Source organism: Petromyzon marinus, chromosome 46 (assembly GCF_048934315.1).
Source record: "Petromyzon marinus isolate PM22_M1 ecotype Great Lakes invasive population chromosome 46, UKy_Petmar_22M1.pri1.0, whole genome shotgun sequence".
NCBI lineage: Eukaryota > Metazoa > Chordata > Hyperoartia > Petromyzontiformes > Petromyzontidae > Petromyzon > Petromyzon marinus.
The window spans coordinates 6751635-6757008 of NC_133712.1; the positions used below are offsets into that span (position 1 = coordinate 6751635).

General features: G+C 42.9%; 1 long non-coding RNA gene across 1 annotated transcript; it reads right to left on the reverse strand.

Annotated features, from left to right (window-relative positions):
- Positions 1 to 244: 244 nt before the first annotated feature.
- LOC142930985 (uncharacterized) lies at positions 245 to 3519 on the reverse strand. Its single transcript, XR_012946980.1, has 2 exons — positions 3407 to 3519; positions 245 to 2380 (listed from the first exon to the last, which is right to left on the reverse strand). It is a non-coding gene; the product is annotated as an uncharacterized LOC142930985 (long non-coding RNA).
- Positions 3520 to 5374: the final 1855 nt, after the last annotated feature.

The following is a 5374-nucleotide window of genomic DNA, read 5'->3' on the forward strand; positions in this document are numbered from 1 at the left end:
CTGTGGGGGTGGCCATTACATTGTGAGAGATTAGCATGTCAATTTAAGGAATTTGCTTGTAAGCAATCGTCACCATATGACGATTGCTTGTGTTGCGATCGAAACGTCGTGATATTGTTATTATTTTTATTATTTCTATCTTTATTATTTTTTATTATTTGATCTATCTACGTGGCTTTACCAAAATACCCAAATAATATGAATTCCTGCAGTCACGAAAGCTTTAAGTCAAGATTTAAGTGTACACATCTTTGCGCAACTGTTTACATCAGTGTATGAGTCGATATATTTGCGCCTCATATTACAATTGGAGAATTTCTGAACTGGTCTTGAGCCTTTGCTAGGTGAACTCCACCTTGAATGAGTACCTGGTGCAGTGTATATACTGTACATCCGTAATGGGGAGATAACCAGCACCTCGGCATGGTGTTTCCCACACTACCCCCTTGTGTGCTGTGCCAATCTTCATAAGTGCTCACAAACAGCACAACAATCTATATTATCTCCTGCCAGTGAGCCTTCAACACTTCACGTGGCCTCAGAGTGTACCTAGCCTAGCACTAGTGGTAAATTGTGCTTGTTGTTGTTTTATGTGCCTGCATTAGTACGTATATACATTCATCTTATTGTGTTGATGCATGCATGAGTACATATCTTTGTGCCTCCGATGGTATTGGTGTGTGCATCTGTGCGTGTGTCTGTATGTTAGTGTGTGTGTGTGTACGTACACGTCTTCCTGTGTATGCGTACGCTGCTGGTGCAGGAGGTCAGCGAGGGCGGGAGGTACGTCCAGGTCATCCGGGCGCACGTCCCGGCGTAAACGCAGTGCTGCAATCACACAAACACACATTCACACCAACCTCATTAGCCGTCGTTTATCACTGCTGGGTAAAGGCCTCCCCATACTTCACTGTCGAGTGATTCAACAATTCATCTCACGTCTGTGCATGAGCAAATCTCATCACACAATCACCACGGTGGTCATATTAAAAGATTCACTCCTTTGGCTGTTATTTCATTAACTTTCTTGTCCATCCTTTTGAGTAAAGCTTCCTGCCAAAGGCAACTTGATTCCCCAAAACAATCCATATTTTATTTCCATTTGTTTTCCAGTTTGTATTCGTCTTCTTCTTGTCAGTAATTCCCAGCATGCACCTCGATGTAATTATTTGCATACATAACAGCTTTTATGCAATATTCTAGATTTGCAGTTTTCGTGACTGCAATGATCCATACTCTTTGGTTCTTTATGTAAAGTGATCCATGTCACAGCATGAGAAGATTTGAGATGCATTAGTCATTTATTACATGTTAACATATGTGCTTATTTGTACGAGTGTGATGAATATTCAGCGAGAGATGAATATTCTTTGAGTGCCATTTCAAAATGCTCGGCCTCATGTGGTTACGGGATATATAAAGTGCAGTCGCACCTCTGATTAGCACGGTTGGCTACGTAAGACGGTGCGCAAAAAATTTCAACACACATCAAAGTCATGGGTTGTATGAAATGTGGTTGCATGCCATCTGGCCCCATGGGCCGTATGTGTCCCTGATGTGTTTCCGTATCTGCTGGCAGCGGCTTGAGGGCATTGGGCTTCACACGCAGCTTGGGCAGGAAAGGCACGTTTGAGTTGTCCACTCTCTGCGTGAAGCTGAGCTGTGGCCGTGCGATGTTCTTGGCCTGCAGCGCGTGGAATGTGCGGCCTCGCGCCGAGGCAAACTCCTGGTTCTGCGTGAGAGCCGAGATGCTGACTCAGCAGAGTACTGAAACGTTGAGTCAGCGGATCACTGTCGACGACAACTAGGCATGCAACGTTACAGATTCATTAAAATTGATTTGTACGTTTAAGACACACGCTTTGAATTGAGTGTGTCACGTTTTATATTAATTATAGTCATACAGCAGTGAACTGACAGAAGGTTGAAACGTGTTTTCAATCTTCTGGTGACTAGATGGAGACCATCTCAATACACCTGAGATTTCGGTGGCTGAAACCCAGATTAAAACCCAGGATCACAGTGGTACCAGCTCAAGTATCTCTGATCCAGTATTAATCGTAAGCCACCCAACCACTTCATACATATGTCTTGTGTGTGTGGGGGTCCCAAATGCCTTTGTTGTGTGTATGTCACAGTTGGTGCATCTGCCAATCATCTAAGACCGTCTCCTGTGATCTTCAGGCAGCGAGGATCCAACACTTCACGTATAACGCGTGTGAATTTAGTGCATACTCGTCGTGTGTTGCGTCGTGAATGTCGTGTATTTGTGTACCCGACGATTCCACGAGGACACGATGGTCTTGGGGGGCAGGGTTCCCTGGGGGAGCACGGGGGCCTTATTTTTGTTCACCCCTGATACCTCGTCCAACAACGTGCCCTGCACCACACAGGGAAAAATTATTACACAACCACATGCACAACAGACGACAATCACTACACGAAGCAAAACAATGACACAACCACATACACAACACAACTATGTAACTACACACAGCGACATAATTACACAATTGTATACACAAGGCATAAAAGCCACGTAAAAAAAGTATACAATCACATACAACACTCAACAATCACATGACATCACATGACACCTACTACTCATGTCGCAACAACCATACACCCTATTTACAACTCCATTTACAACTCACTCAATCAGCACTTCATCGATGAGGGCCTCCCCATGCAATTTGGGTTGAGGGGGTTAATTGACCATACTTCACATTTGTTCAGTGTGGGTTAGTGTGTTGGTGGGGAGCATCAATGTGGGAACGTAGAGTAGAGAATGAAATGAATTTTGTATGTTGAACTTATTTTACACCGTATGTAGCCAACCATGCTAATCGGAGGTGCAGGGAACATATAATAACGATTAGGAATTGTGATCATTCATGCAAGCAATATCCATGCACAATCCTGCTAATCATTGGAGATCTAGGGTGGTTTGGTCAATACATGCGTTTCCACACATCCGATGACTAATGCAACCTTACATCCTACATATTACACATTAACACAACATGTAAACACAACCAGTAACATAGAAATATACACCATCACATATTACCACACACATCGCCATACTCCCAACCAGACATGTACTTGAGCGTCAATACAAAGTGCAATAAGCAAGCACAGTCACACGTACAAACTACACACGTGTGAAATACACAACCACATCAGCATAACTAGTCTTCAATCCAAACGCCTTGCATTTCAGACTTCAGTGTCTCTGCTTAGCAACAGTAAGACCATACGGCCAGACGAGGGTTGCTGGGAACCAAGAGCTGGTCAATAAGAGGGGAGCGTGGCAATCACGGTGGAAAAACACTACAGTTCATGGAAATACAGATCAGCCCAGCACTAGCCCAGCTGCACTCGTACTAAAGTAAGATTCACCCACCACACGCTCCAGGATGGTGTCGGTGGCATCCACCGGCCCTTCGAATCGCTCCTCGGGGTCCATCGAGTCCGTCACGTGACCACGGCAGCCATAATAACGCGACAGATTGGAGATGCTGCACGGTATTTTGGGTAATGCAGAATCGCATGCAATCAACTGTTAACAATGGCTATTGTATGGAGAGGCTGCAAGAGGGTTTTGGGGCTGCCCATTACTAATTTTAGCAGTGAGACACGGACTGAAAAGCCAATAGGCCAATGTGCTAAATAATACTTTTGTTTATACATAGAGACAGAGCAGAGTTCCGATATATTTCCTTTTGGCATACCATTTTAGGTTTTAGAATGGTGTGCTGTTCACCGCAAAACGAGAGCAACATGACGTGCGGTGAAACATATTCCTGTAGATGATATCATCTCTCAGGTCGATGTGGCCCTTAAAGGCATAGGACACATCCAAGCAGACGTTGCGAGAGCTGAAATAGCAACTATTCTTAAGAATTTCGATTTAAAGCTTTCGTGACTGCAATGATTCATCTTCTTTGGTTCTTTCGGTAAAGTCACGTAGAATGAGAATAAAATAATAAATTGATAAAATAAAATAACACAATAATATTCTCACGACGTTTCGGCCACAACACAAGCGGCCTTCATCAGGTGAAGGGAGCGAGACTGTCTGGTAGGACCGCGCTGGAGTGAGAGAGCCACGTTCAGATCACGGCTTTTAAGCTATGTGAGAGGAACAAAGAGCCTTGACGAAGGAATTAGCATAAAATTTAGCATTGAAAAGGCTGAATGATTAGCTTGTGACTGGTCACAGAAATAGCTATGTTAAAAGTTAAAGCATACACATCCGCAGAGGCACCCATTGTTAAAAGGAATTAGCATAGAATTTAGCATTGAAATAGCTAAATTAAGGCATTCACTTGTAACTGCTACAGAAATAGTTACGTTGAAGTCAGAGCATACACATTCACCGAGGCACTTAGTACAAATCAAAACAGGAGAATTTAGCATTGAAATAACTAGGCGAATTTAGCATTGAAATAACTGGGTGATTTGCTAGTGACTGGTCACAGAAATGACTACAAATCTGAGCTATTCACAGTACTATATAGTGAACCAATAAAAACTAAAATATAAATTACCTTCATGTTATCAATAAACTCTATATTCTCCAATCAGCTAAGCTACCAACCATAAGTCGTTATATATCACAATGCTATATGGCGAAAAAATGGGTGGATTCTTACCCTCAAATTTCCGTACCACGGATAGCTACGGGCCCCGTTCAGACGGACGAGTTCGTCCATGGTCGGAACAGAGGAGGGGGAGAGAGACAGCTGCGAAGCCCTAGTATACTCCATGTTGTAAACCATACCATTAACCGTGGTGTGAGAGGTATTAAGAGGCAATGCTGGCGAAAGAGCTGCGGTCTGAAGGTCATCTTAAAATTACAATTAATTAAGAACAGAAATCATTTCTACAATTAATTAAGAACAGAAATCATTTCTGTTCTTAATTAATTGTAATTTTATGATGACCTTCAGACCGCAGCTCTTTCGCCAGCATTGCCTCTTAATACCTCTCACACCACGGTTAATGGTATGGTTTACAACATGGAGTATACTAGGGCTTCGCAGCTGTCTCTCTCCCCCTCCTCTGTTCCGACCATGGACGAACTCGTCCGTCTGAACGGGGCCCGTAGCTATCCGTGGTACGGAAATTTGAGGGTAAGAATCCACCCATTTTTTCGCCATATAGCATTGTGATATATAACGACTTATGGTTGGTAGCTTAGCTGATTGGAGAATATAGAGTTTATTGATAACATGAAGGTAATTTATATTTTAGTTTTTTATTGGTTCACTATATAGTACTGTGAATAGCTCAGATTTGTAGTCATTTCTGTGACCAGTCACTAGCAAATCACCCAGTTATTTCAATGCTAAATTCGCCTAGTTATTTC